At 47.0% G+C, this 25,154-nt stretch overlaps 1 protein-coding gene across 1 annotated transcript in view; it reads left to right on the forward strand.

Moving 5' to 3' along the window:
- Nucleotides 1-25,154, forward strand: part of LOC119965245 (A disintegrin and metalloproteinase with thrombospondin motifs 2-like) — a 274,960-nt gene that overhangs the window by 140,699 nt on the left and 109,107 nt on the right. The gene's annotated exons all lie outside the window — the stretch shown is intronic.

Consider the following 25,154-nt stretch of genomic DNA (forward strand, 5'->3'; position numbering starts at 1 on the left):
AAGTTAACCTTTTTAAAACAAACAGTGAATATCTTAGTAACCATTAATTCAAAGATAACCCCCAAAGAATACATCAGTAAGTAATCCTTTAAGCTCTCCTTTTAACATCCAAAAGACTTAACAAACCTTTAAACAGGAGCACATTAGGTTCACATTCACTATTGAGAACAATTATAATTCTGAATTCACCAAATGATCCAGAGATAGTCTTTGGATGGCAGAGATCAACAGGACTGCTCTTTGTTTAACTTCAGCTGCAGCTCACTGGAAAACCCAGACACACTGAAGCTTTTTCTCAAAGTGAAACTAAAAAGCAGAACCAGAGCTCAGCTCCACCCACAATCTGACATCACTGCAGTAACGTGAGCAGCTAACCATTTCTTAAAGCGACAGTCTCATGACACTGTGTATAAGGAGGGTTTGTCCATAGGGGATGGCTTCTTTAATGTCTTTAGGGTGCAAGCTGGAGAAGTGGAGCATCGTGAAGTTATCTGTGGGATTGCGATAAAGCGAAGTGCTGAGGTTACCGTCCTTGATGGAGATACCGCGACGGCTGCAAGAGGTCTTTCATCTCCTCCCTATGTCTCTGGAGCTCGGAAGTGATGAAGCACATCAATTTGTCCATCTGGGTCTGTGCTGAGTGCTCTGCAGGGTCGATCTTCGCCAGTCCTGTGCCTCCACGTGCGGTTCCTGGCTTTGAGACTGAGGTTTCCCTCCCGTCGTCTCTACTGGCTTTTTGGCTAGGCAGCTGATTCTTCTCCATACTGCTTGGCAGTGCGGTCGATGGGGGATTATAAGTACTTTTGGTGCCCGATAGAACATAGAACATAGAACAGTACAGCACAGAACAGGCCCTTCGGCCCTCAATGCTGTGCCGAGCCATGATCACCCTACTCAACCCACGTATCCACCCTATACCCGTAACCCAACAACCCCCCCTTAATCTTACTTTTATTAGGACACTACGGGCAATTTAGCATGGCCAATCCACCTAACCCGCACATCTTTGGACTGTGGGAGGAAACCGGAGCACCCGGAGGAAACCCACGCACACAGGGGGAGGACGTGCAGACTCCACACAGACAGTGACCCAGCCGGGAATCGAACCTGGGACCCTGGAGCTGTGAAGCATTTATGCTAACCACCATGCTACCCTGCTGCCCCAAATGTGGGGGTTAAAGGCCTTAATCGATGTATTAGGACGAGAGCCACCTTTCGTGAAACCGCTCAATTCATAGCTGCCACCGGAAGTCAGCACATTCTATTCCTGAGCAGTTCTTTGAGATTCAGCACATATAGCTCTTCCGATGAAGTGGACAGCAATATGAGAATTTATTCTCGCCAAACACTGGAACATTTCAGTCCAAAGATGTACAAGTTAGGTGAATTGGCCATGCTATATTTTTCCTAATGTCCAAAGGTTAGGTGGGGTTACGAGGTTATGGGACAGGGCGGGGGATTAGGCCTGGGTAGGGTGGTCTTTCGCAGGGTCAGTGCAGACTCGATGGGCTGAAGGGCCTCCTTTTGCACTGTAGGGATTCTGTGATCATTTTTCTGCTTACACAGATTCGGTAAATCTATAATTTAACACTAGCCAATGTCCAACATGTATCCAGAAATCAGTGACAATTTTCTCTTCACTTAATACCTTATTTATTAAAGTAAGTAAAGTTGCCATAGTCCCAGATGACTAAAGGCTGCTTTCACCTTTGAAGGGGAGTGGTGATTTAACCCGAGGATCACCACACCTCAGCAATAGGCAAGGTTGAGAAGGCTGGGTCCGTCATGGATATCCTCAGCCGGTACGGGAATTGAACCCGTGCTGTGCAGCATGAACCAGCTGTCCAGCCAGCTGAGCTAAAGCTTTATGCTGCAATTAAGTTACTGTGAAAATCCCATGGTCACCACATTCTGTTCGGGTATGCTGAGAGAGAATTCAGAATGTCCAATTCACCTAACAAGCACGTCTTTGGAACTTGTGAGAGGAAACCGGAGTAGCCGGAGGAAACCCACGCAAACATGGGGAGAACGTGCAGACTCCAGACAGATAGTGACCCAAATTGGGAATCAAACCCAGGTCCCTGGCGCTGTGAAGCAACAGTGCTAACCACTGTACTACCGTGCCACGCACAATTCATCCTATAACAGCATTTACCTACAGAAAATGGATGGACTACACATTTATACATCAGTATATGTCTAAACTGACCAGTTTTGATGTCCAGGTGAGGTGGAGGAGTGGGGTGTTGCATATTTTCACTGCCAGCTGGTTTCACTGGTCTCAATGAGATTCACTGAGACCATCATAATCTCAGCCATTGGGCCCTGTTGAAATTCTGCTGACCATAGAAAATGAGTAGGAAAAGACTGTCTTTGGAAATTCAGGTGGCGAAGTTCTGCCCATTATCACTCGGGTAAAGTTCCAGGAAGGGGCTTTGTGGCAGGATGTGGGGTGGGGGTTAGGGATCATGGGTAGAGGCCAAGGAAAGGGAAACCTAAACTTTTCACATGAGGGCTGGTGGTGAATCCCTGCTCCTTGTTACCTGACAAGGAAAAATAAAGGACTTGAATGGGCTTCATCCGATCCTCTGCTGACTTAAGCTCACCTGGCTGGAAAACCACAACCGTCAGAGTTTAATAATGATTGGCATCTACTGATATCAAACCCCGATCTGCACATGCAAAGAAGGATCCCACTGCCTTCAGCCAGGGCCTTTGTCACCTATCGGAACAGGAAAAGATTGAGTGGAATTTAGGTTGGAAATCAGCGACTGAGTAATTTGATCAATTTTAACTCTGCCAGGTGGGTTGTTCCATAGAAGTTCCAGAGAATCCCTACAGTGCAGAAGGTGGCTATTTGGCCCATCAAATCTGCACCAACCCTTCAAATGAGCATCCTACCCAGGCCCAGTTCCCCTGTCTATCCTCGTAACCTTATCTAACCTGCACATCCCTGGACATGAAGGGACAATTTAGCATGGCTAATCCACCTAACCTGCACATTTTTGGACAAAAATCTTTTTTTTTTTGCAAAAATCCTTTTTTTTATCTTGATTAGGACAGGGGCAGGAAAAAAAACCTGTTGGTTTTAGAAGGCTAAAGAGGGAACATCTCTCTCAGCCTGGCTAGAAGAAAAGCTATACTTTGGAAGAATGGTTAAGAAAACATATGCCGGAAACTTAAGACGCAATCTAACCAAATTGGAACAGGGTCCCATGACGAGCACGTTTAGCCGGGTGTTTCCCGGCGCTTGCAGCCTTAGAGATTACTAGTTTGGAAGACATTATTTTAAATAACTGTGGAAATCGGTGGCAGGAGCTCCAAGTTTGTGTGAAAGTCTTTTAGACAAAGGAGAGCTGAAGGGAGAAATGTAAATTCTGAAAGCAAAATCATTTTTTAATTTAAGTACCCAATTCATTTTTTCCAAATAAGGGGCAATGTAGCGTGGCCAATCCACCTAGCCTGCATATCTTGGGGTTGTGGGGGCGAAACCCAGGCAAACACGGAGAGAATGTGCAAACTCCACACAGACAGTGACCCAGAGCAGGGATCAAACCTGGGACCTCGGCGCCATGAGGCTGCACTGCGCCACCGTGCTGCCCCAAAAGCTAAATTTTGATGGAAGAAGTGAAGGGAAAGCATAATTTAAATGAAGATTTCCTCCCACAGTCCAAAGATGTGCAGGTTAGGTGGGGTTGCGGGGAGTGGGCTAAGGGAGGGTGCTCTTTCAGAGGCTCGTGCAGACCCAATATGCCGAATGGCCTCCTTCACTACAGGAATTCCATGATTCTATGGATTTGAAAGTGCAACTTTTGAAAGTGGAATCTGAAATCACTTGTGGAAGCTGGAGTTCAGTGAGACGTGGTGGTTCATCGCATAAGATTCATCTGGGGGGATTTTAGGTGACATCCACAGAAATTCACTTGGGTTCAGAGAGGAGCCTTACCACAGTTATCTTGTCTGCTTAAAGTGGAGAATTGTATTAATGAAACCACTGTAGCTTAAGATGTACTTTGTAATCAATGTTAACCTTTAAATCTGTGTGTATTTGTTGAGCTAAGGTGCAGCGGTGGGGGGGGGGGGGGGTAGTTTTGTATTATAATCCCATTTTTCTATGTTTTTCTCTTGATCTTAACACTAATTAGCGGTCCTGTCATTCTGTTCCTCCATGTTGTGTCTTTTGAGCCTGGGTTCTATTCTGAGATCTTCTCGTCCAGTTATAACATCAACTGGGATCGTAGCAGAATGTAAGATCCATTTTTAAAGCTGTTCTTAAAGGGCTGCAGCTCAGCGTTAAAGGGGAAGTTATGATGGTGGCAGAAACGCTGCTGATTGATTGCTCACAGTGCCACAGCAGAGACACGAACACTGCAAGGCTGCGTGCCATGGACAAAACCTTGGGGAAATCAACCCTTAAAATGTTGTGGCTTAATAAGGACTGGAAATGAATTGAGTCGTCGTCAGCATATTGTATAGGAATTGAATCACAACATCCCCTGAACTTTTGTTCCCGACTTGCCTATCTGAGTGAAGGACTGAAATGATTGAGTTTGCAAGTATTGATTACGCATTATTAATTGCTTTCCAGTATTCTAAAGTATTCACATTCATGAAGACCAGTGAAGAGGCAGGCTGTATAATTAAAAGAAAAAAACATGTGAAAGGCATGTGGTTAGCATTAATTTTAGATATACAGCTTGTGCAGCAAAGTCTTGGCAAAGCGTTATTTAACAGAAGAATCCAACAGACATCTGTTTTTGTTTTACTTGCTTTTCTCCCTTCCCTGATGATGTTGTAAGCTGTTTATAATAACTGAGACCGCGAGTTAATCCTACGATCTTCATTTTCTATGGCAGTCGTGTGCACTCAGTCATTTGGGGAGTCAAATAATTTGTATTCATAACTCTGCCACATAACATTCATCAAAGAACTAGCAGCTGAAATTCCTCAGAGTCTGCATCCCAATGCTGGAATTCCACCTGGTGGGACATCTACAGTTAATCCTAGTGGGCTTTCTGTGGTCAGGAAAAGGTTCCCTCCTTTGCATACCTTGTAACAGGCTCTCGTGTCACTAGTGACGTATATGGTTACCTATTGCAGAACAAGGCTAATAAAGTTCCACACTGTGCTGAGGGTGAGCACATGGCTGGTTGTCAGTGTTTCCTCCAGGCACCCCCCCCCCCCCCCCCCCCCCCCCACCTCCTTCTACCCAACCCCAACTCAGCGTGCTTAGCTTGTGTTGGGAACAATTCCAGTGGGCCCTTAGCTTGATTTTAATGAGTGGCACTTGTCTTCCATCGCTTGTTTATATCAGGTAAAGGGTGATGGTGGAGGGTTGCCATTGTGAATGGAAGCCTGTGACCGATGTACCACAGGGGTCGGTGCTGGGACCCTTGCTGTTATACATTAATGACTTGGTTGTGAATGTAGAAGGTATAATTAGTAAGTTTGCAGATGACATGAAAATTGGTGGTGTTGTTGATAGTGAGGAGATTAGTTACATGCTACAGACTGATATTGGTCAGCTGGTAAATTGCTCAGAACACTGGCAGATGGAACTTAATCCTGGTAAGTGTGAAGCGATGCATTTTGGGAGGTCTAATAAGGATGGGATATACATAATGAACGGTAGGTCCCGAGGGAGTATTGAGGAAGAAAGGAATTTTGGTATACAAGTCCATGGATCCCTTGCAGCACAGGTAGATAGGGTGGTGAAGAAGGCATACAGAATGCTTGCCTTCATTAGCCAGTGCATAGAATATAGGAGCAGGGAGGTCTTGGTACAACTTTGTAAAACATTGGTTAGGTCACAAATGGAACATTGTGTGCAGTTCTGGACGCCACACCATCAGAACGGGCAGCACGGTAGCATGCTGGTTAGCATAAATGCTTCACAGCTCCAGGGTCCCAGGTTTGATTCCCGGCTGGGTCTCTGTCTGTGCGGAGTTTGCACGTCCTCCCCGTGTGTGCGTGGGTTTCCTCCGGGTGCTCCGGTTTCCTCCCACAGTCCAAAGATGTGTGGGTTAGGTGGATTGGCCATGCTAAATTGCCCGTAGTGTCCTAATAGTAAGGTTAAGGGGGGGAGTTGTTGGGTTACAGGTATAGGGTGGATACGTGGGTTTGAGTAGGGTGATCATTGCTCGGCACAAAATCGAGGGCCGAAGGGCCTGTTCTGTGCTGTACTGTTCTATGTTCTAGAAGGACGTGATTGCACTGGAGGGGTTGCAGAGGAGATTCACCAGGATATTGCCTGGGAATGAAAGTTTCAGCTATGAGGAGAGACTGGATAGGCTGGGTTTGTTTTCCCTGGAGCCGAGAAGGCTGAGGGGAGGGGTATCTGATAGAGATAAACAAAATTATGAGATGCATAGAGAAGGTAGATCGTAAGAATCTTTTCCCCATGGCACAGGTGTCTTAATACCAGAGGGCGTAGGTTTAAGGTGAGGAGTAAGTGGTTTAAATGGGACCTGAGGAAACATTTTTTCACCCAGAGGGTGGTGAAAATATGGAACGTGCTGCCTGAGAGGGTGGTGGAGACAGGTACACCCGCAACATTTAAGAAGCATCTGGACGAGCACTTAAATCGCCAAGGCATAGACGTCTATTGACCAAGTGCTGGTAAATGGGATGAGTGTAGATTGTTATTTGTTGGTCACCATAGACATGGTGGACTGAAGGGCCACTTTCTGTGCTGTATGACTCTATAACATATGGAGAAGCTAGAAATCAGAAATGGGCTATTCAGCCATGTCCAGTCCATGCTGCCATTTATTTTCTAGTTGAACGGATGTTTCTAATCCCTTTTATCCACAAAATTCCTATGTCCCATCAACCCCCTTTCCATCATTTGCCAGTTTAATCTTGAATGCCAACAATGTTTCTACCTCAGCCAATTATAAGGGAAGACAATGCCACAACCCCATAACACTCAGTCTGAAGGTGTATCACCTGCTCTCATTTTTTTTTACATTAGCCTAACAAACTTGCTTTCTACTACTATTATCAATATTATAGGATGGATTTTAATGGTCAGGCAAGTCAATCGATGGGACGTACTGACTCCGCCCAGCCCTGCCCATGGCTGATGGTCACCATATTATCTTGCTACTATCAAGCTGTGGACACCAAACAGGGATCCGTCAGCAACTAGTTTACTCCAGGCTAATGGCAGATCAGAGGCCAATCTAGCCAGAATGAAGGTAGATTTTGAGGAGGAGTTCAAGTCATCAGTGGCGTCTTCCACTGTCCCTCTCAATAGAAGGCTCCTTTGAGAATGGTGGTGGCCAGAGGACCAGTGGAAATAGGTTAATATTCTAATATTAAGGTTAATGCTAGCTTAATAATAGGTTGATATCTTACTATCTAGCCCAATTTGCCAGATGTGGGTCATTCTTCCATCCTATCTGGATTAGATTGTAATTGTTTTTTTCTCCTCAGCAGTTTTGACACCAGCACACATCATTGTGTTGTCGACAAGCTTGTGGGAGTGGGTGAGTATTGTTGGGGTTTGCAGTGCGGGTGAGAATTGTGAGAGGGTGTGCCAGAGAGTGTGTGGGTGAGAACATTGTCAGGGGTGCAGCGGGGTGCATTGTCATGAGGTGTGGGACATTTGTGAACATTGGCAAGGGGTCCGGCGAGGAGCGGGTAGCATTGTTGGGCGGTGCAGGGGTGGTGAGAATTGTCGAGGTGGAGGGGCATAGTATTGTCAGGAATTGAGGGAGGTTGGTGAATATGGTCAGGGAGTGCGGTGAGGGAGGAAGGATTGTTCGGAGGTTCAGGGAGATGGTGAAAACTGTCAAGAAGTGAGAGGTGATGGTGAACGTGGTCAGGAGGTGCGGTGAGGGAGAGAGAGTTGTTGGGAGGTGAACCAGATTGGTTTTACAACAATTGATGTTAATTGTCATGGTCACCATTATGTTCTTAAATGACTAACTGTAGAATCCAATGGGCGAGGCAACAGGAACATACGGTAGGGTAGAAATGAACAAAAGGTTTATTATGGTTTACACAAGTAACAAAACGATAAATCCTGTTCCCGTAGGGCCACACTCCCTGACCTGCCCCCAGGTCAGTGTTATTATACGGAGTACATCCCCTTGTTAAAGGGACACCCTGCCCCTCCAATTACTGGAGGAGTTCATACTCAGTTGTGAAAGGGGGGAATTGTATAGAACACAGTCCTTGGGCCCCAAAGGCATTGTTACACCCCCCCCACCCCCCCCCCCCCCCCCACCCCCAAGTCCGGAGAAACATCCATGTCTACAGACCAATGCCCTCTTGTTCGTTTGGAGAGCGGGCGACGGACCGTAGTCGTTGGGGGGGGGGGGGGGGGGGGGATGACGCACCGGTGACCGACATTTTCAGGCGGAGCATCGAGGCGGGGTGGTGTGCTGGCAGCAGTGCTGGCGTCTAGGGCGGCTGGGCGACTACTGCGGGAGGGCCTGTGTCCATGTCCGAATTGCTGTCAGAGGTTTCTGATGAGGGGGTCTGGCATCTCAGCTTCCTGGGCTTCAATGGGCTGAGTCAACGGTAATCAGTGAGGCAACCCAGGCTGCAGTGGGGACCGCGGGCGGATACGGCCTGGTGTATCCAGAGCCTGTTCTAGAGGCTCCCACGGGTGATGGCGAATGTGGTCCAGGTAGCAGCTGGCTTCACGTCCCTGTGTCTGGACTGAATTGGAAAATGGACCAGTTGCGCGGAGCACCACGGCAGGAGCCATGTGGCACCAGCACCAAAATTGCGCACGTACACAGCATTCCCTGGCTTGAAGTCGCGCAGCTACGAGGGTTGACCAGTGTCTGTCTTGGAGCGGACCTGTCGCTTGTGGAACCGAGCGCCTATGTCAGGAATGATGAGGCTGAGGTGGGTCCTGAGCCGACATCCCATAAGCAACTCTGCTGGTGCCACGTCTGTGGTAACATGAGGCGTTGTGTGGTAACTGAAGAGAAAACGGACCAGTCCTGTCTCCCAAGACCATGTGGCCAGTTTCTTCATTGCCCTTTTGAAGGTTTGGACTGCCTGCTCGGCCAAACCATTCAAGGCTGGGTGATAAAGGGTGGTCTGTATATGCCTAATTCCATTCGAGGCCATGGACGACTCAAACTCTTTGCTGGTGAATGCGGCACCTTTATCCAACACTAACACTTCAGGGATTCCATGGGTACGAAACATGGCCGCAGCCTATCCATGGTTGTCTTTGTGGTCACATTTTGCACATTGTGGACCTTGAGCCACTTCGAGTGGGCGTCTATCCTGACGAGGAATGTCGCTAGCGGAATGGTTCGGCGAAGTCAATGTGAACGTGGGACCGAGGTTTTCCCGGCCATTCCCAAGGGTTCATTGGTGCAGCCAGTGGGGTGCGTTCTGGTTTTCCTGGCATGGGCCGCAGCGCTGGGCCACCTCTTTGATGTCTGAGTCTATCCCGAGCCACCAGACATAGCTACGGGCAAGCATCTTCATCTGGGATACCCCTGGGTGTCCGGTGCGGAGGTCTTGTAGCAAGAGCGCACAAACGTGTTCCGAGATGCCCACCCGTGTCCCTCACACTAAAACGCCGTCCTCCACGCTCAGCTCTGGGAGCTTTGTCGTATTGGCCCATAGATAATCGGGCTATGCTCTGTGTTGCTCCCCATGCTGGACCATGTCCGGGACCCGAGATAGCTGTGGGTCCATCCGAGTCCACTCTGTTATGCGAGCCGCACGGCAAAGAATTCATGAAGTGGAGGTCCGCTGCTACTTCTGCGGCTGAGGCGGATGCTGGCAGTCTTGTGCAGAAAGGCAGGTGGCTCAACACGTTGGCATGTGGGATCCGCGTGACCGAGCAGTGCTCCAGCGTGAACTCATACACTGCTCGGAATAATGCCCGTCGCTGGACCCTGGCGGACCCGATCGGGGGAATCACTCTTTGAATAGCCCAAGTAAAGGTTTGTGGTCGATATAAACCGTAAATGCGTGGCCGTAGACATACTGGTGGAACTTACTTACACCAAATACAACAGCCAGACCCACCTTCCCGATTTGGGCATAGTTCCACTCAGCGTCAGCCACAGTGCGCACGCCAAAGCTATCGGCTGCTCTGACCCACTGGGCATCCAGCCTGCGAGAATGGCTCCGACGGCGTAAGGGGAAGCATCGCACATCAGAAATTTTTTTTCTGGGTAAAAGTGTGTCAGCTTCTCAGATGACAACTGCTGCGTGACCTCTTGCAACGCCTTTTGGCACGTGTGGGTTCGAATCCGAGCCTTGTCGCCAATGTAGAATCCGACAGGAGAGACAACAGGAACGCACGGTAGGGTAGAAATGAACAGAAGGTTTATTATGGAATGCGTACATAACAAAACTACAACTTCTCTTCCCGATGGGTCACCCTCGCTGACCTGCACCCAGGTCGGGGTTTTTAATACTGAGTGGTTCCCCCTTGTTAAGGGGAAACCCCGCCCCCAATTACCAGGAGAGTTCATACTACGCTGTGTAAGGGGGATAGATCGTATAGAGCACAGTCCGTGGCCCCCAAAAGGGGCCGTGACACTAACATTGAGCGGAGCAACAATTAATGCAAGTTCGTTTTGAAAGTTATTAATTTTAACCAGTCTTGTATCATCTATTTATATACTGACCTGTAGATTTGGAACCACGGTACATAAATACATCTAGATTGGTTTTGAAGGTGGCTGAGGGATTTAGCCTAAGAAAAGCCTGTCTGTCTGGCAAGATGTCCGCCAGAGGGATGAAGATGCCAAGTGTCCACCTATCTAACTGATTTCCCGAGTTACATTACCAAGAACTCGACAACAACAGACCAACAATTGTAGCAGATTGTTGGAAACTGTCCCAGGCATGTATCAGGCCTGCTTCCCCTCTCACAAAGACGATGGCTTGCAATAGATATAGTTGTGATTATTGGCCTCTGCTGTGACTTTGCTTAAAGGGGCCTCTTAAGGTTAAGTTACAATTTAACAAAGCTGGTGTAGCTGAAAGCTTGTGACTGATTAAATAAGTCTCGCTTAATTTCATTTGAAGTCCTAATTATGGAAAATGTTTCAAATTGTAAGTGCTGATGTTCGTCATTCCTAAATTATATCACAATACTTATTGGTGTCCTGAATAAAGATGTTTATGAAAATGAAGTGTGACTGGACCACAGCATTGAGAAGTAAATACTCCATTCAATTTGAGCTGCAGGTTGCATGCTTATCAATGCTCGAAAAGTCGCTGTTCAAATGTCTGAGTTGTATACTTTCTGGCTGTGCTTTCTATACTAGCTCCCAAATACAGATACATTTGGTTTTGACAGCAGTCTTTGGGCAGCACAGTAGCATAGTGGTTAACATGGTTGCTTCACAGCGCCAGGGTCTCGGGTTCGATTCCCGGCTTGGGACACTGTGTGGAGTCTGCACGTTCTCCCCTTGTCTGCGTGCGTTTTCTTCGGGTGCTCCGGTTTCCTCCCACAGTCCAAAGAATGTGCAGGTTAGATGGATTGGCCATGATAAATTGCCCTTGGTGTCCAAAAAAGGTTAGGTTGGGTTACGGGGATAGGAGGTGTGGGGCTTAAGTGGGGTGCTCTTTCCAAGAGCCGGTGCAGACTCGATGGGTCGAATGGCCTCCTTCTGCGCTGTAACTCCTACGTTCTATGACAGATGCTGAATACAGCTGGTTCCTCCCAGTGTTGTTAGCTTTCAAATATTATACAAGCAAAAGTGTCATGTTGTTTAGTTTCACAGCCCTGATGTATTTGCTGATGGTAGGAGTTCATCTGTACAACCAATGTTTAAGTGAAATGTTTCATATGCTTTGCAATGATCTACAGTAAACTCACAGAGGAACGTTTTGTTGACTTATCATTCAGGAAATTCATAATAACCCAGTGTAGACACAGAATGTGCATATTAATAGGAGTGATATAGTCACCCAGTATTCAAACAGATGCTTCAGAATTGTGATTCCTCATGATTCTTTATAGTATATATAAAAATAGGGCTATAAAAGTATTTACTTGGCTGAGATGTTTTACCCCACAATTTAACAATGAAAAGATGTGTTACCTCTACCCTGAGGTTTTGCACAGTAAAGAATATACCCACATATTGATAAGCAGTTATGTTCATTATGCTGTAGTGCTTGATGATGAGAAACGCGAGGAATATACAGACTATTAAAATGATGGTTACAGTAAAGCTGGTTATGTCGGCAGATTGCTTTTTGGGGGAAATTTAGAAGTGGGTATAGTTTGAGAAGGTAAATGTAGAAGGTAGTTTTAGTAGGTAAGGTTTAAGTGATGGGAGTGTGCCTACTTCAGTCTACTGTTCTGGCTAGCGGTTGACCTCATCCCAAATAATAATAATAATCTTTATTGGTGTCATATGTAGGCTCACATTAACACTGCAATGAAGTTACAGTGGAAATCCTCTAGTCGCCACACTCCAGCACTTGTTCGTGTACACTGAGGGAGAATTCAGAATGACCAATTCACTTAATTTGGGACTTTCGGGAGGAAATGGAGCACCCGGAGGAAACCCACGCAGACACGGGGAGAACGCGCAGACAGTGTCCCAAGCGGGAATCGAACCTGGGACCTTGGCGCTGTAAAGCAACGGTGCTAACCACTGTGCTACCTTGAAATATTCCACTGCTGACAAGGTGGAAAGACACACGAGACCCTGGGAGGGCTGTATAAAAGTGGCTTTGCAATTTTGACATTTCCTTTCAGGGGGAAAAGGGCATTATTATTAAAGAAACCTAATCAATGCCTCTGCGATCACGTGTCTTTGTCATAATGTTTTGTGGGTTCTCTTGAGGCTCAGAACAGACCTTCCACCATCCTTAGCAGACGTATTTCTTGCTGGGTCTCTGAATTGAACTGAATGGACTTTCTGGATAACCTTGAAAATGGCCCCAGAGGAGCCAGCAAAGCTGTCCTTGGGCATAATGGACAGAATCTTATTACCCTTGACAAATGCTCCAGGGGTGAAACCATTGCCAGGCCCTGACACCACACTTGTTGGTAATGCACCCACCAATGCGATCCTCTGCGTCGCCGTTTCGGTGCCAGCTGTCTAATTAAGGACGGGTGGGTTCCTGAGGAAGCCGGCCCAATCTGAGGACCCTGCAGCCTTGGAAAGGCTGATATCCCCACCGGCAGATGTTGCTGCCGCAGGATAGGGATTTTGAGAACTCTTCCACCTTGAGGAATCCTTGGGAGAGGTTTTAATTCTTTTTTAGAAATAAACTCATAAACACTAGCCACAGCTGCCAAGAGGTCACCCCGTGAAGGGAAGCCCCTCTTCAAGATGGGGGGGGGGGGGGGGGGGGGGGGGCGGCTGCAACTTCAGCCGCTGGTAAGAAGGGAAGGACTTGTGGTCCACCAGCCAGTCACTGGCAAACTGCTTCCAAGCACTTGCCTGGCTTTGGGATCCATCGCCAGGAAGATCTAGCAGCGTCATCCATCAACCCACAAGTGAAAATGAAAAATGGGCAGTTAATCATTCAAATTAGCTATTCGTCGGTGATGTATGGATAACTATTGCTGGAGATCAACTGCTTCCGGTAAAATTCCTGAAGGCTGGAATGTGTCTGATTGTTCCAGCTCCCATCAGGCAGAATCGTCGGTCACGTGGAGGTGGGACCAGGGAGAAATTCACAAGTCTCGATGTTGACTCCGCAATCAGACACATTCCAGCCTGCGTCAATGCTGAGGAAATAGTGTGGTGGGGGTGTATTGAAGTTCCACACTAAATCACAACCCACGGCAGGATTGTACAGCAGCCTCACTTCTCTTCCCTAACTGGAATTTTCCCTGTATGTATCTAATATTAATGCTGACATTCTTGATCATTTATATACCATTGTCGCCACTCTTACAGTCCCAAAAATCTCATGAACCAGCATGGACAATATTTTGACTTAGAACATAGAACTGTACAGCACAGTACAGACCCTTAGGCCCACGATGTTGTGCCGAACTAGTCGGAAACTAAGATCAAATCAACCTACTCCAATCATTCTAGTGCACTCCATATGCCTATCCAATAACCGCTTGGAAGTTCCTAAAGTGTCCGACTCCACTACCATAGCTGGGAGTGTGTTCCACGCCCCAACCACTCTCTTAGTAAAGAACCTACCTCTGACATCCCTCCTGTATCTTCCACCATGAACCTTATAGTTGTGCCCCCTTGTAACAGCTACATCCACCCGAGGAAAAGGTTGCTGAATGTCCACTCTATTTATCCCCCTCATCATCTTATACACCTCAATTAAGTCACCTCTCATCCTCCTTCGCTCCAATGAGAAAAGCCCTAGCTCCCTCAACCTTTCCTAATAAGACCTACCCTCCAATCCAGGCAGCATCCTGTAAATCTCCTTTGCACCCTTTCCAATGCTTCCACAACCTTCGTATAATGTGGTGACCAGAACTGCACACAATACTCTCAATGTGGTCTAACCAAGGGCTTGTACAGTTGCAGCATAACCTCATGGCTCTTAACTCAATCCCCCTGTTAATAAATGCTAACACATTATAGGCTTTCTTCACGGCTCTATCCACGTGGCAACTTTCAAAGATCGATGGACATGAACTCCGAGATCTCTCTGCTTCTCCACGTTCTTCAGAACCCTGCTGTTAACCCTGTAATCCGCATTCAAATTTGTCCTACCAAAATGAATCACCTCACACTTATCGGGGTTAAACTCCATCTGCCACTTTTGAGCCCAGCTCTGCATCCTATCAATGTCTCTTTGCAGCCTACAGCAGCCCTCCACATTATCCACTACTCCACCAATCTTGGTGTCATCAGCAAATTTACTAACCCAACCTTCAACTCCATCATCCAAGTCATTGATAAAAATCACAAATAGCACTGGGCCATAATTTTGGCAGAAAGTCACGATGCTTAAAAGCTAGTTAATTAATCAGAAACTATAACATTACAGTGCCCCAAAATTATGATTTGTAAGATGATTGAAAAACCTTTCATGTTCCTCATCTTGCATAAAGATCATTTATTTAATTCTGCTAATTTTCGACTGAATCATCAAAGTATTGCCAATTTTTTTTATCTCCGCATTAGTTTATTGCCATAAATGATGCACCTATTAATCCTGTGAGCACAACTGTAAGTTGTTAAACGTCTCATGTCAGAGTTATCCACTTCCAAACCTCTTCTGCAGTACAAGATATCTTTACAACAGATAATATTTGCAAATATAAGATCATTTAATACTGCCAATTCCTGAACATAGTCAACTGTGTATTGATTTCAGAGGTAATCTATCCAGACAATAAACAGGAAGAGACTAATGAGTCCCCATTGTACTGTTGTATGTTTGAAAAGAAAGAGAAACAAGAATACTGTACAGTGTAGCACGCAGATCAGGCTAAGCATAGAGACTAGCCTGAGAATAATGTTTTGTGCTCTAATGTATGAAAATATATGGGCTCCAGATTTGATTGCGGAATATTTATTTTTCATGGTAAGACAGGCTGCCAACCCAATATTGTGCTCAAGCATTTTGCATTATTTCCATGTCAGATGAGCACATGCATGCCATATTGGTTAGGACACCCAATACTCTGGGCTGCGCCTGCCTGAAACTGGTAGTAAACCCAGTGATTGTACGAATCTCTGGGGTTTATCACTTCTTTCAGTCCTCTGTGAAATTTGTTGTTATAACCTGCATGGATATCACAGGATAGGGATGATCCACTACCCCCTCGAGCTTGCAGAATACAAACTCACCAGATATGGGGGTCCCTTAACACAGTTCATGTGCCTTTGTATAAATAGAGTCGGCCAGTCAGGCACCAGCTAGAGAAGACCCAATAGCAAACTTCTGGAACTGTAGTAATAGTTAATGTGTTCATTAAAATAATTTTTGTTTTTCTCTACAACTCGGCGTGGACTCCTTTCGTTACCCCTTCCAAAAGTCTTATGATCAGTTATTTAAAAAGTGTACAGACCAAACAAGAGCTAGTTAAAGGGATAAATCAATGCTGTGGCTGCTGAAGGTCTGAAATAAAAGCATATAGTTATGGAAAAACTCAGCAGGTCAGATAGCATCTGTGAAGCGAGAAACAGGGTTAAAGTTTTGAGACTAATATGACTTTGTCAGAACCAAAACGTCTCAATTACATCACTTTGTTCTATAAAGTACAATTCCTTTCAAGAGTTAAATACCTTTCTCATAGTGGGGAGTGGGTGGGGGGGGGGGGGGGGGGGGGGTGCAGAATATAGGAAAGTGTCATCTTGCAGGTTATTCCTACCATCCATAATCTCCAAATTCAATGGGTTGAACTCTTGTAACAAAGGTGAAGATGCAAACCATTAACATGTCTCTTAAATTTAACTTAACTTGTTAATTTAACTTGTTAATGTCTCTTAAGTTTTCTTTTGTTTTGAGAAGGAACCTGCCAATATTCTATAGACAACCTTTTGAGAGATGACTACCGCAAACATTTTAATATAAATTACCAATAATTTAATATATATTATGGGCACGATATACTGGCAGACTCACGTCTGAATCAGAATGGGACATGGCCAGTAGATCCCACGAGAGGCTTCTAATGGGATTCCCGACAGTCGTTACACTTCGTCAGAACAAGAGCGAAGCTCCTCAGTGCAAGAAATGTGACTGAGCGTGGCCTCGGCAGGGCGCTCCCTGCTGGGTCCTGAAAAAATTACAGTGTCTTTTGATAGCAGGATTGTTCTTAGCACTACAAGTTCCAGAAGCGACCCTGCTAACCCACCTAGAACGGGACTCTGCTTTTTTTTGTTGGATCGCACCCCATAATTTAGACATGTCTCTCTGCTCTACATGTGTTTTATACCAACTATTTGCAGCTTGTGTAACTGCTTTTCAGAAATAGTAATTTTCACAGTAAGTTGTTCAAATGTATGGACTATTTTCTTTACCACGTTCATGTTGTTGGTGCTTCTATTTGGAACCAAACTTGCAAAAGAGCCAATCATTCAGAAAAACATTCAGGCACACAGGCCACAATGGCTTATTGGCCTCATCAGACACATTCAAATAAATAAAATGTAAATTGCCACCATAGTGATTAAAATATAGACATTGGGCAGGATTTTTAGTCCCTTGTATCCTGCCCCAAGCCATTTTCCTAGAGACAGCGGGGTGATCCAATTGCAAGCACCAGCCAGCTAATTGAAATAGTTAACGGCCTTTTGAGGCTTATTGTCAGAGGCTGTATGGGCTTTTCCAGTTGGCTTCAGGTATCCTCTGATGAAGGACAGTTTGGCTGCCCAGAGGTAATCTCCTGATGACCGATCTGGGCGCCAGAGCTCTAGACAGGTTAAGGGGCCCTCCTACTTCCCTGTGGTGGGGTTTGTCTCCCTGACTCCGCAGAAGTCCAGCCCTAACAGTCTATTCACCGTCAGCACATCTGTTCGGTTCATTGTTTACAGCTGTGAACATCCTACAACTTCTTCCCGGTAAAATAACTTGGGGCTCCCTTTAAATCATTTTTTTGAATTTGGAGTATCCAATTCATTTTTTCCAATTAAGGGGCAATTTAGCATTGCCAATTCACCTAGGTTGCACACCGTTGGGTTGTGGGGGTGAAACCCACGCAAACACAGTGAGAATGTGCAAAGTCCTGTGATTTCCTCCCCACCCCACCCACTGACCAAAAGCGGGGGTGAAAAATCCACCCATCATTTAAGATTTTAAACACTGCATCAGAAATTTACCAACTTTTCACTTGAAAGTGCACCATAATCCCTTGGAAGTGAACATAGGAGAGATGGTGGTGCAGTGGTAATGTCACTGGACTTGTAATCCGGAGACTCAAACTCATACTCTGGGGATGTGGGTACAAATCCCACCTGGCACCTGGTGAAATTTAAATTCAAACAATTAAATTTGGATTTAATGTTAGTGACCATGAAACTATTGTTTGTTGATGTAAAAACCCACCAGGTTCACAAATGTTCCTTCAGGGAAGTAATTTGCCACCTTTACCTGGCCTGGCCTACATGTGACTCTAGGCCCACAGCATTATGGTTAATTCTGGAATGGCCCAGCAAGCCAGTCAGTTCAAGGGCAATTAGGAATGCCCAAACCCCAAGAAAGAATAAAGAAAATGCTGAAAATTCTCCATAAATAGGCATGTCAAAACCTTGAACAGTGTCTTTAATATTGTAATACACTTTAACAATTCTTCTTAATTGAGATTTATTCTTGATCATAGTTGAACTGGCATCCACCGGCTGACCTAGACCATGATGGATTTCACCTGTGATAACATGAATCAGCTTTCAAGTTGAGAACTGCTGAATTATCAATCCATTTTCAATTTTCCTGTTTTTAAGGTCAGTGGTGATGAGGTCACCTAGCTTTCATCATTGCATTGCACTACAGCTTGACAAACAAGCATCCTTGTCTGAGGGACGGCGGTGCAGGACTCAACCCTGTCTTCAATTACCAGTCACGTGGTGTGACCAAAAAAAGAGTCTCTCCTTTTACCTGATGTGCACACGTCTGCTTTATTTTCCTCAGATTTCTGGCAGCAGCAACATTTCTTGGGTTGTACAAGCACGTCTAACCTGAATAGGTTAACTTATTATTAAATAATAAGTAAAAGCAGCAGAAATCAAAGACTTTGGGTGCGATTCAGTGCCCTTGTTCGCTCGAGTGAGAGCGCGGCAAGGCCGATGATGATGGAGAGGTCAAAAACGAGAACCGTGCCGGGAACCAATCCGTTTGAGATGCAACCAGCCTGTTCCCGCAGGCTACATCAGGATCTTGCCGTAGCATGGCGACAAACCAATAATCACCACTTAAGTCCCATCTCCATACAATCAACGGGAGCCACCCCAAATCCAACGGCCTCCCGCGATTCGGCCTCCCCAGCAAGTGGTCATGTTGGCAACGATTAGGACGCCTTTTGAAAAATGTGAACCTGGTGGAAGGGCTTCCATGGGGAATCGAGGTGATGAGTAGCCATCCTTGCTCACAGGCAATGGACCGGGGGGAGTGGGGGGTGTTGGGGAGGGGCGCGGGTCACTGATGCCTTTTTTTGCCTGGGCAGAAAATTATATAAACTTTGACACGGACCAAACCCAACAAGATGCACGGGCAGTAGAATTCTCCACGATCGCCAGGATGTCCCAGGTCTGGGTCCGATAGACTGCAACCCATGTCGCCTTGCGCTCACTGGGCCATCTACGAGTGCCCTACGTCAACAGGAAGAGGTTCAACTCCCTGAACATCCAGCTCATGTGCGACCACCACATGAAAATCATGCATGTGTGTGCACACTTCCCAGGGAGTGTGCATGATGACAGCTACATCCTGAGGCAGTCAGACAACCCTGGCCTCTTCAAAGGCCACCCCAGGATGGTGGTTGGCTCTTGTGAGATGAGGGAAACCACTGAGGATTTGGCTAATGACGCCTTAATGGAGGCCGGAGACCAATGTGGAGACCCGATATAACGAAGTCCATGTGGTCACCCCGGTGCACTGGGACTCTCGGGAGTGCAGGACACCCGTCCTGGCCTTGACCGCTTCCAGGACTCGGCCGTGACGGCTCCTTGGTTACGAGCTGATTGGGGTTGGCTGTGCAAGAGCAGTTTATGTGCTGCTCAACCTTGTTAGCGGGGGGCTGGGAGCGTGGTCCCGGCTAATTGACTAGCGATCCATGATTTGCGCATGAAGCCCGTGGGGCCTCGGTTAGTGGACCGATTAACTTTGGATTGTGGTGATGGTCTCGCTGGGCCGAGCACCGGGAAGCTGGCGACAGTTCCCGCTCACTACCACACTTGGAGAGTTTTTCATTGAATCACGCCCTTTGAATCGGTTTTGCCATCACAAAATGTTTTTGGGGTGCCTGAGAGTTTCTGATTTCCACAGTTGAATAGCTTTGCAGTTTTGCCAAAGGCACCTTTTTTGCTGGAGATGACAATGGGCCCACTGCACCTATTTAGATTGTAACCATTTCGCTGTGAGCATCTCTGAACTAATTCGCAGTTTATTTTTACGCTCTATATGTCAAACCCTACATCTGTGCCTAGCATGTTAATATTGTCAAGGGGATGTGTTCTTTTATCTTCCTCGTCTTTGGGTCACTTCAACATTTCCAATCAACACTCCTTTCACTTCTGACCGTGATGCATTTGTTGTACTTTCTTCATTAGTTGATACTAGTTGTTTGTAATTAGAGAATCCCACACAAGGTCATTAAATAATTATTCCACCAGGTGACAAGCACAATTAACGATGCTGATATGTTAAGAACATAACCAACGATCACATTGGTGGTCAGAAAGGTGCCTGCTGAATAGATCTCGAATTGATTTTGGGAGGGAGCCCTCTATCAAGCTATCCTCTTGGGGAAGAAGCCCAGAGAAATGAACAAAGAATAAAACAAACGTTTTCATCCTGCTGAGTTGTGAAGGAAATATTGTGCTATGTGTGAAATGTTGAAAGCTGCTGCCGAGGGAATAGGATGCAAGATGGTTACAAATACACATAAATAGGATACTTTTTTAAAACAAGCTACTGTTTATTTCCAGCGTACTCTGAAGCATGATTAACACCTGCAGGTAATTGGGCAATTAGTGCTGTCTGTTATCTCGAATAGAATTTTAAAATGTGGTACATCTACCTGACACTTCTTATGAACTTTTTTCTGAAGGTCACGTGTACAGAAAAATATCTGGTAGATATTAGGAATAATTCACACATATATGCTTGCAATAATAAATGCAATAGGCCAGTGTTGATTTGTAGTTTTTGACAGTGAATGCAGCTTCTTCGTGCTCTGAATCATTGGGATACAATTTGGTGTGCATTACACCTGAATTTTGTGCAGAAAGCAGAGATGGTGCACGCCAGTTTGACAGCGGCATGGACTTCGCCCATTCATCATCGGCATTTAGCCCACTACTAGATTTTGGCCCATTTGCTGGCCGCCGCGGTGGCAGCCAAAAAGGACCCCCTCTTGAAAGACCCTTTGCGAAATGTAATTTAGGATGAGTGGGGCCAATGTTGTGCCTTTTGCGCTCAGAACATTTCATCAGCTCCTGCCCAAAAACAACTTGCTTTTTCAAGTCTTCTTGTGGATATAGGAGGAGCAGCAGCGCCTGGCCAACTTCATCGCCATCGCATCGTTGTCCCTTTCCTCATAGCCCACCCTAATCCATAGTCCAATGCTCCCAGTATTTCTACAAACACTATTGCTGGTACAATGACCAGTCCGAAATGTTTTTCTTCCGTTGGGCGAGCTGCCTGTAGAGGCACGATGGGTGCCTGCAGCTTGTCTCAGATTTGTAGATGAGGCCTGAGGATCAATGCCTACTTATCCTTGGTTCAGATACTCGCTACCTCCTCAATGCCAAATCTCGATGCAAAATTAGGCCCAGATTAAAATCCATTCCACCATGTTCTGTTATCGAATGTTTTTCCCCCAGGACCTGAATAGTAGGTGAAGTACAGTACTGAAAGGAGAACTTGATTGATGGGCTGGTTACTTTTATCATCGCTAAGTGGGCAATCTATAACTCATTAATTTAAGACAAAGTGAATAATTATGGTTGGTCTGAAAATGACAGACTGCAATTGGATCATCTCTTCAGTAGTGATATTTTGAGAGAGATTCTCAGTTTGGGAGACTAAGGGCATGATTGAACGATCTCATCACGCCTGATTCGGTGACGTGACGAGGCTGTTATATCTTGTGAGAGATCTCTCATGAGGTGTACAACGCTCGGGACGCTTCTCGACATCCAACAAGATCTCGCTCGTATTCGCAATCTGGATCTCGTCCTCACTGGGTGAGGTACAGATTTGCATATTTAAGCGAGCAGTTAGGCTCACTTAAATGTGTCGGGGCTCGATGCCTCCGAGGCCCGGGAACTAACAGCTGCGCCTGGGAGACCTCACCATGGTGGGTTTAGCACAAGGCCTTATAAACTTGGACAGTGCGTAACAGCACCTGGAGTGGTCTCCCAGGCCATCCCTGAGTGGTCGGGCTCTGAGCAGTGTAGTACCATGGCACTCCCTTTGCCACCCAGGCACCTTGGCACTTCTCCCTGAGCACCACAGCAGTCCAGGTTGGCAGGGACACTGCCAGCATGTCAGGGTGCCAGGTTGCCTGTGCTGGGGATTGGGCCCAGGGCGGGAGAGTCCAAGGGAGGTCGAGATGAGCTGAGCTCGTCAGTGCAGAAAGCGAGGTAAGTGTAGCCTCTTTTTGGAGTGTTCCTCCATGAGGTCAAAATAAAAGCAGAGTCCCGTTTGATAGCAGGATCATTCTCAATGCTGCAATCGCCCAAAACGGGACTCTGCTTTTTCCCCATTAAATCACGCCCCAAATGTTGACGCCAGAACTAAATTGCTTCATGTTCGCGTTCCCGTTGGGGGCGCTATTTCTGGAGCAATTCAGGACATGCTAATGGGCCAGCAATCTGCTGCCGTAACTTCAGATAAATTCTCGGCCCAGCAGGCGTTCTATTGACTGGAGCCGGAGTTAGCACCAAACAGCCTGGCGGCTGGAACTGTTTTCAAGCCACTTTCCAGCCCAGGGGCGGGATTCTCCCCTACCCGGCGGGGCGGGGGGCCCCGGCATAGGGGAATGGCACATAACCACTCCGGCATCGGCCTCCCCCAAAGGTGCGGAATTCTCCGCACCTTTGGGGGCTAGGCCCACGCCGGAGCGGTTGGCACCACGCCGACTGGTGCCAAAACCAGCGGCCTTGGGCGCCCGGCGCCGGCCGAAAGGCCTTCGCCGGTTCGTGCATGCGTCCACGCTGACGTCACCACCGGCGCATGCGTGCTGGAGGATTCTCTTCCGCCTCCACCATGGTGTCGGCCGTGGCGGCGGCGGAAGAGAAAGAGTGCCCCCACAGCACTGGCCCGCCCGCCGATCGGTGGGCCCCGATCGCGGGCCTGGCCACCGTGGGGGCACCCCCCGGGGTCCGATCGCCCGCCGCCTCCCCCCCCCCCCAGGACCCCGGGGGCCCGCTCGCGCCGCCGATCCCACCGCCACCAGAGATGGTTCAAACCTCGGCGGCGGGAGAGGCCTCCTAGTAGCGGGACTTCGGGCCGGAGAATCGCCGCAGGGGGCTCGCCGCTCGACATGGCGCGATTCCCGCCCCCACCAATTCCCGGGTGGCGGAGAATTTTTGCCACGGCGGGGGAGGGATTTTCGGCGGCTCTGGGCGATTCTCCGACCCTGCGCGGGGTCGGAGAATTTCGCCCCTGATGTGTAATTCCCCTATATATCAATGACTATGAATGCGATAACCTGCACAATAGTTGAGAATTTCTCGAGAGCTATAGCCATTCTGCCATCAGAACCTTGGGCCTGATCGAACAGACTCACCGCACCGACTCAGGACGCGACGAGGCCATTAAATCTCACAAGAGACTTCCCGCATGATTTGCGATGCTCGGGGTGCCTCATGAGATCTAATGCGATCTTGCAAGACGTCACAATTTGGATCTTGCCCACTCTGGGCAGGATCCATAGTTTCATATTTAAGTGAGCAGTTTGGCTCACTTAAGGATGTCTGCAATGGATTCTATCAAGGCCCGGGATAGAACACCTGTGCCTGGGAGATTTTGCAATGTCGGGGTTTAGCACTGGTACACAAACATAGATCTGGCGGAATAGCACCTGGGCGGGTCACCCAGGCCATCGGAGACCCCCAGATGGTCGGGCTCTGGGCAGGGTGGTGCCCTGGAACTACCGCTGGCACCTGGGTACTTTGGCACTGCCAGCCTGGCACTTTCAGGATGCCTGGGTGGTGGTGCCAGGCTGGCAGGGACACTGCCAGGCTGGCAGTTCCAAGGTGCTTGGGTGCCAGCAGGAGTATCAGGTTGGCACTGCCAGGGATCGGACCTGGTGGTGCCCTAACCTTAAAAGATGGGGTGAGGGGGCTGGAGGACCCCCTGACAGGTAAATTGGAGCGTTGAGGGGGTCCGGAGGCCGCGGTGGGGAATCTGTGGGGAGGGGGTCCAGAGATACGGAGATCAGGGTGGCATTTAAAAATAGCTTTCGTTTTGCATTTAGAAGTGCTTGAAAGTGTTTGCATCTCTTTGAGCGTTACCATACAGCACCCAGCAGTCCTATTGTGTCCTTTTTAACAAAATATTATTTTCTGTTGAGGGCTGATGAATATACATAAAGAATGATCAGTTTGTCAAACTGTCCTTGAGGCCATCTGGCAACCATATTGATATTTTATTCTGTGTTTCAGAGACTTGACCATGCTAATCACTGTAATCTTTTCATTTAGAACTCTGCGTGCTTTTTGCACCCTCTCTTAACTCATTGTCGTGCTGCACAATATTTATTTTCGCACTGTGGAAAAATCTATTTAGACGGTGCAAAATAATTAAGCAGATTACCATTATTTCTGGTGTTTATCAGCTAAAATTATTTCACTCCAGAAATATACAGTTAAGAATGTATACAAAAAACTAATTTTCCGTCAGTCACTCTTATTTTCACTCTCCAAACTACTTAACACTTGGGTGTTGCTACGGCTGTCACAATACCTGCTGGTGTTAACCTAGCATTGTGTTCGTACCATGAAGCCAGAAAGTGGTTCAATTTTGCTCCAATCTCTTGCTCCCCCATCTGGAAACACTTGTCTGAAGTACTTCTTCATCACTTCAGTTGACTGATGAAACTGAGTCTGTGTGGCAAGTAGACCTGGGTTTGAACTTATGGCAGCTGCTTAATGCATGTTCAGCTGTGCGAGGTTAAGAGAGGGCATTGGAAGGATCTTTGAATTCCAAAATGTCTTCACTGGCATCAAATCTACATTGCACGCTGATTGGCTTCAGAAATTGCCTGCTCTTTATACCTCCAGTGGATGTTACCTGAGTCTGTGCTAATGCCCTCAGCAAAATGGCATCCGCCGTGATTCACAGCCATTTTGGTCCCTAAATGATATCTAAACAACTGGTGCCACTGAGCCTAATGTTGCGTCCCACAACTTCCTAATGTGTAGCATTTTCCAAACCGAAAACAGCTTGCTTTCCCCAGTGGTACAATAAAACCTAAAGCTCAGTTCCTGAGTTTCTCATTCCATTTTTACAAAAATAGCAAGGAGAATGGCCTGACCTGAGCATGCTGTGATAGCTTTGAAGAAATATGATTTAAGTTGGACGGCTAAAAACAAAAGGCCTTATTT

This window comes from Scyliorhinus canicula, chromosome 4, assembly GCF_902713615.1.
Source record: "Scyliorhinus canicula chromosome 4, sScyCan1.1, whole genome shotgun sequence".
Classification (NCBI taxonomy): domain Eukaryota; kingdom Metazoa; phylum Chordata; class Chondrichthyes; order Carcharhiniformes; family Scyliorhinidae; genus Scyliorhinus; species Scyliorhinus canicula.